General features: G+C 35.2%; 1 long non-coding RNA gene across 1 annotated transcript; it reads right to left on the bottom strand.

Moving 5' to 3' along the window:
* Positions 1–4,565: 4,565 nt before the first annotated feature.
* On the bottom strand, positions 4,566–10,730 carry LOC108490251. Its single transcript, XR_001872204.2, has 3 exons — positions 10,608–10,730; positions 7,309–7,371; positions 4,566–4,581 (listed from the first exon to the last, which is right to left on the bottom strand). It is a non-coding gene; the product is annotated as an uncharacterized LOC108490251 (long non-coding RNA).
* Between the last annotated feature and the right edge of the window lie 945 nt (positions 10,731–11,675).

Genomic DNA, 11,675 nt, shown 5'->3' with positions numbered 1-11,675 from the left:
TTTTTTTTGGGGGGGGGGGCTGATATATGTGTGCCGGGGCCAGAGAAAGCATAGAGGTCAGAGAACAACTTTAGGGAATCAGTTCTCTCCTTCCACCATGGGCTCCAGGGACCAAACTTAGGTCTTCAGGCTTGTGGCAAGTGCTTTTACCCATTGAGCCATCTTGCTGGCCCAGGTTTTGTTGACTCTCATCTACTTCAAGTTGTACAATAAAAGATGCCTCTTCTTTTCTGTATCATTCCAATTTTAGTCTATGTGCTGCTGAAGCCAGCACTTAAAAATGCCTATTGTGAAGCACTGACTACATTTCCATCCAAAGGAATTCAGCAATTTACAGGCAATACATTTTGTACAGTAGTAGTGGGAGGGATAAATAGACTACAATACTCTATTTCACTATCAGTTTCAACTTTTCCATTTTATCAAATTTTATATCAACAACTATTAAATGATACATAAACTTTTAAGCTGTCTAGCAAATTACAGATTGTTAGTTCAACATACTTTCAGGTAGATTAAATACATACCTTTAATTTATCAGATAAATCTTTAATTTCATTAACTGCTCCATTATATTTATTGGCCAATTCTCTCAGTTCTTCCTGAGTCCGCTCATTCATTTCTTTCAGGTGGGTACATTCATCTTCAGTATTACTCAGACTGCACTGCAATTCAGATTCACAGGCAATATTAGAATAAATGGATACTTGTTATTTAAAATTCATTATAAAACCAGCTTGTAAAAACTGTAACTCTCTGGGAAATTCTACATCAATATGTGCCCTAGATTTTGCATAAAGCTGGGTTAAAAAAAAAACAAAGTGATATCAGTTTACTTCAGGTTCATATATACTAAAACACAAAACACAATTAAGATTTTTTTTTTTAATGTTGAAGGATGGGGCAATGAGGAGCTACCTATTATTTAAACTTAAAAAGGTCAACAGCTATGACCTTTAGCCTTGAAAATATTTTAAGGCCTACAATTTCTTTTTCATTTGTTTTTGAAACAAGACTATGTAGTTCAGGATGGCTTTGAATTCACTGTACTGTCCACACTGGCCTAAAATTTGTGATTCTCCTGCCTCAGACTTCCAAGAACTCCCAATACACTCATCTCTAAGCCAAGAATTCTTTGTTTAATTACCATATAACAATTCATCTAATATGAAAATAGGAAGACAGCTTATAACTCTACTTGGGTGTCAAATTAATCAATCAACAATGAATCACATAAATCACAAACTACAGGATAAGGCCATAATACAAACTATCCTGGTAAGGTATGTTTACAACTTAATTTAGGACAAGCACTATAAAATCCAATGATATAATTTCTGTGTTAATTTTGCAGTTGTTCAAAGGAGTGAACCATAGTATGCACTGGGTACATGTTTTGTTTTTAAGCAAAGTGAATTTTTCTTCTTCCTTTTCTCTGTCCTAGGAACTAAAACCTGGGCTTCATGCATGCTAAGCACATGTTCTAACACTGAGCTAACCCCCAGTCCCAAGAATTTTGATTGCTTCTAGAACTTAGAAGGACCTTGGAGATTTTGCCTTTGAACTTCCAAAGTACAAGAGATAGTTTTACTCTCTGGAGGATAAGTAAAGTAGGAAAGTCCTCAGCTTTACACTGACCATCCTCAACTAGAACAAAAGCAAAATTTTATGACAAAAAAATCAGTTCCCATCAGGTGTAGTGATATCTTTAACCCCAGCACTCAGAGATAGAAGCAGGTGGATATCTGTGAGTTCAAGCCCTGCCAGTCAGATTTACATAGTGAGACCCTGTGTCAAAACAAATAAGGGCCTGGAGAGATGGCTCACAGTTAAAAGCACTGGCTGCTCTTGCAGAGGATCCTGATTCGGTTCCCAGCACCCACACGGTGGCTAACAACCATTGGTAACTCCAGTTCCAGGGGATCCGATGCCATCTTCTGAACTCAGTGGGTACTACACAACATGTGTGTACTTAGGCACATGCAGGCAATACACTCATACAAATAAGATAAAAATGATAAATGAAATATTTTTAAAAGTTCATCAATAAATAAGTAAATCAATCAATAAATAAAACCCCTCACACTTATCACAGAGTGAAAACATAAAGATTCCCAGGTGACTCTGTTATTTCTCAGTCAATGACTTGGGACCAAAAGCTCCAGAACGCATATGATTATGTTAAGAATTCCTGCCAATGAAAGCAGCTGCTTCCTATCTGACAGACAGAAAATATTTTCTAGCTACACATCACCCAAGTTTAAAGTGCTCTGGAATATCTAAAATACACTTTAAAAATCATGCTACTACTTAGTATTTTTAAAAATGAAATACCTCAACTTCTGAAAGTTTTCTAACCACTTCAATTTTCTCCTGAAGAACCCGCTTCAGGGACTCTTTGGCTGTGGTCTCATAGTTGTGTTTATCTTCCTGTAATGTAATGAATTCTTTCCGTAAACTATCTTCTGTTTGATTCTAAAATAAAAGATAGTTATAATTATAGCTCAGTTACTTTTCTTTGAAAAGCTCTTACCCTTTAAAAGAAATAAGCACATTATGATGCTCTCTAAATTCTATATTAAGGGACCTCCAAACACAAATCATGTTGGCTCCATACTAATTGAATCTGCATTTCAAAATAGTATCAGTAAATTATGACTTCACAGATTATACTAATTCCAACAGGAAAAAAATGTCAAAGACAATTTATCTCAAATATGTAAGACAGATATATTAATATCTGTCCATATTCCATGGAAGCCATCATACTTACATTTGTGAGCAAAACTCATCGCCATCAAAAGTACCAAACATTTGAGAACAGTTAAGACAGAATGAGAGCACCATGGGGAAAAAAGCAGACTCCATGTCTGGAACAAGAAATGTACAACTGGGATACCCTGGCCAGTGTGATCGCAAGAAACCATCAAGGTTAAACAGTAAACCCAGCTGGGTGTGGTGGCATACGCCTGTAGTCCCAGCACTTGGGAGGCAGAGGCAGGGGGATCTGTGTGAGTTCAAGGCCAGCCTGGTCTACATAGTGAGCCCCAGGCTACGGGGAAACCCTGTTAAAAAAAAAACAAAAAACAAAACAAAAACAAACAAACAAACAAACAAACAAAAACAGTAAACCTGGAAAGGTTCACTCACACCAAACCCAGAACAATTTGATCATCAACAAAGAAAACAACTACAATAGATTAAACACACCAAATATGTTTAAATCTAAGTGAGAGAAAAAATACTTCATTGTCATTCTCTAGTAGATGAAAAGGAACTAATTTCATTACTTTTTTGTCTGGTAAATAAGGGGAGAAAACCACTTATTTGGCTTTTCCTGTAGAAATTGTACTTCATAGTAAGCAAATGGTTCATGAGGGAAAAATTCTCTTTGTAGAAGTAATCAAGTTAAAAAAATGAATGAATTGTAGGGGCACATCAAATTTTATCATCTTTAATGAAATCATGAAATAATGAATAAGAATCATTCATGATTGGTAAAATCTTAAGAAGACCACTAGAGCCTTTATGTTGTCTTTCGGTTAAAGAACAATATCATCAACAAAGTGCTGTTGGCAAAGAAAACAAAAAACAAAAACCAAGCAAACAGACACCATGGAACATAAACAAGACCAAATCCCTCCACCTTTATAGACTATGAGAAGGGGCCAGAAAAATGTTTCAGTAACAGTACAGACTGAGGTAAATTGCAATGACCCAGTTTCTTCAATAACAGCAAAATAACAGCAAAAGAACAAGGGAATTAGAATTGAATGTGGGTGTGCACTACACAGTTCCTATTTAACAGGTATGTTTGAAAATTTTCATGATTAAAGATTTTTTTAAATTGTGACATTATTTGCCTTAGATACACTCAAGATGACAAATAAATATAACACTGCACCTATGGCTGGGTGTGGTGGCGCACGCCTTTAATCCCAGCACCAGGGAGGCAGAGGCAGGCTGAACTCTGTGAGTTCAAGGCCAGCCTGGTCTACATAGTGAGTTCCAGGACAGCTGGGGCTACAGGGAGACCCTTTCTCAAAAAGACCAAAGCAAAACAAAACAAACCAACCAAAAAAAAAACACTGTATCCTCCTTCTGTACTTAAGATTAAATACCTACTTTGAAGCTTGCCTGTAATTGGTTTCCCACAACTTCTATCCGTGATACGAGTCTATCTTCATCTATTAAAGCCTGTGGAAGAAAAAGTAAAGATAAATAAAATTCCAGAGTAACTTGCATGTATATCAAACAGACTATATTGCCAACAAAGTAAAGAAAATTAGACAGTCAACCAAAATCTACTGTAAAATGCTGTCTTCACCATTTGTTCTTTAGTTGGGAAATAACTTTACATTTGTTTGCTACAAATTTTTAGTTTTAGTTCATTCAACACACACACACACACACACACACACATACACACATACACGCACGCACAAACTATTAGATACTTCTTGAATATAAAGACAAACGGAATACCTTCCAACTGGTATCTGAAGCCTCTTGGGTGATGGCTAGTAGCCGCTGAAGTGTGGCTAGCTTCTGTTCCAACATCTGCCCCCGATGTAAGGCCTCCTAACATTACAAATCATAAAAAGAGATTCTAATGAACTCAGCACGGTTCCTTTGAAGAGTAATTAACTGTCAGTGCAATGTGAACATATTCTCATATTACATTTCCCTTGATGTATCTCAAAGTATTATGAATTTGATAATTCCTTAAAATTCATGCAGGTCACATTATTTTAGCCTTATCTCCTGGGCTATAAGTATTGCTGTTATAGGTATTCTAGCTCTAATATTTTCCAAATGGAAAACAAGGTACTTGTTTCTGTTTTCTCTTTATTCAAAATGTAGATTAGAAAGTGACAGATGTTTCATCTTGCATTTCATATACATATACAAACACACCCATATGTATATAAAATATGTATATATTTTACAACAAATGTATTCCAAACTAAGGAAAACTAATCTAGTCAGCATCAGAGATACTTTATAATCACTCTACAATATGATGTCTAGCTTTCAGTCTTTCCTTTTTAAAACATTTAAATATATGCCTGTGTATTTAAAAAGAGACTACTCCCACAGCCTAGAGCATCTTCAGATATTCTGAGTCTCTCTCTGACTGCATGTCACTTGGCAGAGATGAATATTCAAAAAATAAGAGCCTGCTAGTTATTATTAATATGTGATTAAGAAGTCAAAGGAATATGTTACAGCAAAAACACTGAAGAGCAAAACCTAATCCCTAGTGACTCGTTAACATTTGATATCTGTTAATAGCATCCCCTTCACACAGTGTGAAGGGGAAATGCTCAAGGCACTTAGCTATGGCTTTGGCATCTTCTTTAATTCCTGTCAATACCCAAAGCATACTTACTACCTTTTGGCCACCTCAAAGAAGCGTTGTTTCAAATATAGCACTTAAGGTTTGAAGCATTAATTTACTGTTCTCCATATCCTTGATAAACAATGACTTGGGGAAGTCTGGCCTAATGTAGACTTAGAAGTACTATGCTTTAATATAATTCTTAAAAATACAGACTGAGGAATCTAATAACAACCCTATTACCTGAGACCCCCACATTAAAAAAGCTACTTACCACATTTTATTTTAAGGTCCTAAAACATTCCTATTACACAGGAAATAACTGATAAACAAAAGGACCAGCCAATCCCACCTTTAGAATCTACCTCCCCTAGATGGTATCATTTCGCCTTTTTAAACACTCCAGTCCATTAGTGTCTTAATTCTGAACCAAATTCCAACTAATGTAGTATTTCTGGGAATGGACTTTTAGTCCTAAGACATGAAATGTATCTATTCCAACATTTTTCAAAGGGTTCACAATTTATATTAGAATTTTAACAATTCAGTAAAGATATATGCCAGAAGAAAAAGAATAGGTGGTATAATTTCTTTCAAAAAGTTAAAAAAAGAAAAGTAATTACGCAAGTTGGAAAGAATGAGAATTAATGCATGGGAGTCACAGTTCATCATGATAGTCACATAGGTCTATCGTTTAACCTACATCAACAGCACATGAAAAATAAAGTACAAACAATTAATCTCAAAGTTTTTTTTCCACCTTGTAAAGAGATCTACAACTAATGTGTTTTCCCATCAAAGGGCAAATGACTCCTGACATCTACGTCTCAAGTTTTATGTTGTACAAACTGTTCTAAGTGCTTTATATATGTTAATTCATAAATCCTTCATGAAGTGAAGTGGGTGCTACTGTTTTAGCAATTCCCTAGGTGAGAAAAATGAGGTTCAAAGATTTTTAATAACTTTTTTAGAGACCAGAAGCTAAAGCCAGGGACCAAATCTAGTGAATTCTAACTACATCCCATGCTCTAGTAGTCTGTGGATGTGCAATTGCACAAAATTGTCTTCTGTACGGCAGGACATCATGATTGGTAAAAAATAAGATATAATTAATGTGTACATTATTTTCTTTTCTTTTTTATTTATTTATTTATTTTTTGGTCTTTTTGAGACAGGGTCTCCCTGTAGCCCCAGCTGTCCTGGAACTCACTATGTAGACCAGACTGGCCTTGAACTCACAGAGAGCTGCCTGCCTCTGCCTGGCCCAAGTTTGTTTGTTTGTTTGTTTGTTTGTTTTAAACTATACTCTCATTATAGTCAGCCCCCCAAAACCATAATCCTGGCCACAAAAATCAAGAAAAAAACAGCACTTTCTTCTTTTTAGAAAGACATATGGCTCTTTAAACATGAAATTAAAAAAAAAAAAACAATAAACATGGAATTAAGTGCTTCGGGAAGCCATTCTAAGTATTGCTCTGTGCTTTGGATCCATGAGCACAGTTCAAAAGAGACTCTGAGGTCTGACTGTCAAGCCACTCTAAACTCAGACTAGGAGCAAATCTTAGTTTTATCACATACAAGGTGTGTGATATTTTGTAAATTTCTGAATATCGCTGTCCCTTGGTTACTCCATGTGGAAAAACAGGAATGAAATATCTACATTATAAGATTGTTCTACAGATTCCATAAATTAATAACATAGGTAAAGTGCTAGAATAGAGTATGGCATAAAATAAGTGTACATAATTATATACTACTATCAAACAACCAAAATAGCTCCAGGTTTCATTTTATTTAAAAGTCATCTATGGATAAACCTTTTTAATCCTTAGTTATTTTTTAAAGGGTATTTCTTGTGTACTTGTATCCAGTTAATATTTTACCCCATATTTGAAAATTGGAAAAATTAAATCTAAGTTATTTAATTCTACTTTTAAAGACTAAGAATTCTCAAGATTTACTTTTACCTGTAGATTCTGAGAAAGTTGGAATAGTTCCTGAGAGTACATACTTGGAGTGTTAGCAGCAACCTAGAAATCAAATGACACAGATCAATAATCATAAAACACTATACTTAAAAAGGGACCAGAAAGATGGCTCAGTGAGTAAGGTGCCTGCTGCCAAGCCTGACGACCTCAGTTCAATCCCTAGGATCCACGTGGTGGAAGGAAAGAGCCAAATGCTGTAAGTTATCCTCTGGCCTCCATATGCACATGTGAGGACACATACAAAATAAATAAAAATGCAATTAAAAAATCATTTTAAAGACACTTTAAGATAAGTCAATTTCATGAAATATCTATTTTCCTAAATATACAGATAAATATTTTAATCTAAAAAAAGAAAGAGACACTAACATTCTGTTCATTGGCCAGAGACAATGAGAATAATTTTGATTTATTTTATTATGATAGGTAAAATTTTACAAAAAAGATAGAAAATAGTGATATTTTAAAACTACAAATTAGCCTTGCGACAGACCAGCCCAGACCGGAGCACTCAGTCCGACGGGAACAGGAAATCGGAGAGTGGGCAAGGATTCGGCGAGTGACAAACAGACACAACACAAGAGATGGTTGATGATCTGAATGTAATTTTCTAAATTGAAGCATCAGATTTTATACAAGTTACAGAACAAGATTGTGCAAGCATCAGGTTGATTTCATGGTTAATCATTTTCTTAGAAATACAATTCAAAATCAAAACAATACAGTACAGTATTATAGAGTGTTCTTATCTAATAAATCAGGTGTTTAGCCTATTTGTCCTTTTCCCTTAGTGGTTTGGCAACATCAGCTACTTATAAATTTTATTGATGGTAATTTTATGGTTCCATTTTCTCAATTTTGAGGTTTTTCTGAGGTTTCGGTGGCTGAGGCCAATGACTAGGTCAGTGAAGTTGTAAAATAGCATCTTTTTTATAATAGCTCCATATATAACTTCAAAGGCTTGTATCTCTAATCCATATTTTTTTATTCTTTCTTTCCATGTTTCTTATACTGCCTGTAATTGTTCAAGTATACTTTGCTATGCTGACTTGTAGTAAAGACACCAAGTTGGTCTGGATCTAGCTAACCTATCCATAAACTATAATGAACCCCATCTATTATTTCCTTCATAAACTCCTGTATGAGGAAGCGGTTCATCAATGGGCTTGGGAATTCTAAATATGCTCTCCTTTCCCTTAAGGGGATGCCATAGCCTACCTCTCCCTAACTCGTAGGCAATTCCAAAGCCTGGCTTAACAGTAGGCAGCAATCTTCTTTTAGTATCCCTTTAATCTCCTTGAGTTAACTCTAGGAACTGAGGTAGGGGGATTATTTACTAATAATTCTTCTTGCTGTAACTTATCTAGAATTTTCAAACGTTGCTTATTCTTAACTACTTTGCTTATTGTTTGAAATAAGAAAAGAGCATTTGGAGGAAGTCTAACATCGGGCAACTGAGTTCCCAGGAAATCATCCGTATCTAGTCTCTCTTCAGGTGGGCCTAATGACCTTAGCAGGTACAAAGCAGTTCCTCTATGAGGAAAGAACAGAAATAAAGACAGCAATGAAGACAAGAACTAAAGCAGAACAGCCAAGGACACAGCACGCTTTTTTAACACAGCCATTCTCCAGGAGGCATTCTTCCTTTGAAGTTTTCTCAGCCTCGACCCACGGAGAGCTCCTCTCTCGGGCTCCTCTGGAGGTGGTGTGACAAGCCTAACTGCTTAGAACCAAGAAGATTAGAATTCACTTCTATTAGGGCTTTTCAAGGCTATCAGCTACAGAAGCATGTCATTAGAAAAAGAAAATGAACCTAAAACTTTTATAGCCACTTTTGAAAGAGATCTATCTTTGTCTGGAAATTGTTATTGAGTATGATAAAGCTGTAATGAAATGCTTCTTTTAAAAAATAAAATAAAACAAAACAACAACAAAAACCCAAACCAAAAAAAAAGAAAAGAAAATGAATAAAGGGCACTTAACAAGTTGCTGTAATATCCGCCTGTATCTTGAACACTAAAAAGCTCTATATGTATATATCCTTTGTTTGTTTTCATTTTTTGAGACAGGGTCTTGCTATATAGCCCTACCTAGTCTGGTACTATATAGCTCAGGCTGGCTTTGAACTCACAGTAATCCTCCTACCTCAGTCTTCCCAGTGCTAGAAATACAGGTGTGTGCCACTACACCCTGCCAATTTATTCATGATGTTACAGAATCATTCTTTATTAAGCTCAGAAAACTTATCTTTACCAATATTTTCACTAAAAAACAGAATTGGCATTATTTTTGAAGTTCCAAATTAGTAAAATCATTTACTTCTAAAATAATTTTAGATATTACCAAAGTTGTTGAAAAACCACTCATAATTCTAAAATAAGAATCACCAAAACAATTTCAATTTGAAGTAGGCCTTTCATTCTTCACCTAAATGAAAGGGAAAAAAAGTGCAAAGTAGTTTTTCTAATATTTTAGTTATTGCACTGAAAAAACAATATCCGGTCAGGCATGGTGATATACACCTGTAATCCCAACACTTGGGAGGCAGAAGTAAGAGCAGCAAAAGGTCAACAGCATCCTTTACTACACTGTGAGTTCTTGGCTACCTTGGGCCATGTGAGACCCTGCCTCAAAAAAAAAAACAAAAAAAAAAAACCAGAATGAAGTCCCCAGATCCATATTAATGTTAAATAGTGACAAGACATATTGTTTTGCTTTGGAGTCATTTTGTGTTTGTCTGTTATTTAGCACTGATGCCTATGCTTTTATTGCACCATTACTTCCATAAAGAAAAAAATAAGAAAAATGTTCTAACAATCAATTACAGTAGTTTTTAATCAGCTCGTGTTACAACTTATATTCAAAGACCAAAAAGAACAATTTCTGCAAGTTCATATTTCTGTGCTACTTTGCTCTATAGTTAAATAAATACTGAGTGAATTTTAGGTAGGAAGCTTTATAAACTGTCTAGGAGGAGTGCACCTCAAAATAAAGAGTAATTTTAACATGCCTTACCTTTGGCTAGGCACAAAAACAGGTATATCTAGTCTACTCATTCAATAGTTTACTTCAGCTACGAAACCTTTTCCCAAAGAAACTTCCATCACAAATCCTCCAGATACTGAGGATCAGAAGACTGTATTAACTATACAGCTCTATCTACTCTGTATATTTTGTTACAAAAAAAGAAGCAAGTTTCTAGGTAAAGCATATTAAATATAAACACTTCAAAGTAACAATATTTAAAAGTTTGGAAAAAATAATCATTTGCAACTTACTTTGTCAACAGGACTTGGTAATGGAGCATGGATGACACTGAAAAGTAAAATTTAGAATTTTTATCTAATTTCCTGACAAGAAAGGAAATAGGGAACTAGAGAACCAGAATGTCTGAAGTCACAACATTGATGCACTTGCCCATATATAATAAAGGAATGAGAATTACTCTCAATCCTTCATAAATGTCCAACATTCTCAAACACATTAATGTTTTTCTTAAATTCAAATCCAAAATGTATTAAGTACCTTTTGAGACCCACTAGTTACTGGGGCCTGTGGAAAAATCCTTGGTTTTAATATTTCTGTACATAAAATCACCCTTTCAATCAAGTATTTTTAATTCTGTGATGTACAAATGAAGTTCTTTTAAGAGTAAACGCATCTATATTGGAAGTTGTTTTAAAAGAAAGCTCAATTGGAAAAAAAGATTATAATTTGGAAAGGTGTTCAGTGATGAACAACTTCAGCTGGTCAAATAGCAGCAACTGTTCTTCACCTCAGAAACTAACTGAAAGCTGAGATGTGTAGATAAAACTGTACTCAGTGTATAAAACATAGCATTAAATAGAGAGCATTAACTGACACTGATTTCCTTTTGGGAAAGGAAATAAAAGAATTCGCAAAAGAAGAGGCACAAGGCTCAGAAACCATACTATCTAGATCAAATTTGGGTTCTATTTCCAGCTAAAAGGCAAAATAATAAGATAGGCCTCAGCTTCCTCGCCATAAAGTGGAGATAATTATAAAACCAATCATACAGGGTTGTTGATAATAATAATGAGCTTAAAACAATGCCTTGGCATAGTAACCAGCCGATCACTACTTCTCCTATGAGAATTGTACAGCTAGGGAAGCCAGAGTCCCTACTTTGCAAAGCCCTCTAGATGCTCTATATGTCTTTAGGGTAGGTAGAGAGCATCCTCTATAAGCAATGTTGCCACGTATGAGCCATACACTTCATATCTTAGAAGCCATCCTAGCAAAGACCAATTTGAAGGTTGTTTGGGTAAAGTTCCCAGGTTCAATTGGTAAACCATGTGAAAGCTGCTGGGAAAGGAAACTGATCT

The sequence above is a fragment of the Nannospalax galili genome, unplaced genomic scaffold, assembly GCF_000622305.1.
Source record: "Nannospalax galili isolate Female #2095 unplaced genomic scaffold, S.galili_v1.0 scaffold69, whole genome shotgun sequence".
Taxonomy (NCBI): Eukaryota; Metazoa; Chordata; class Mammalia; order Rodentia; family Spalacidae; genus Nannospalax; species Nannospalax galili.
Note: the sequence above shows the minus strand (reverse complement) of the source record. Positions and strands in the feature narration are given on the sequence as shown.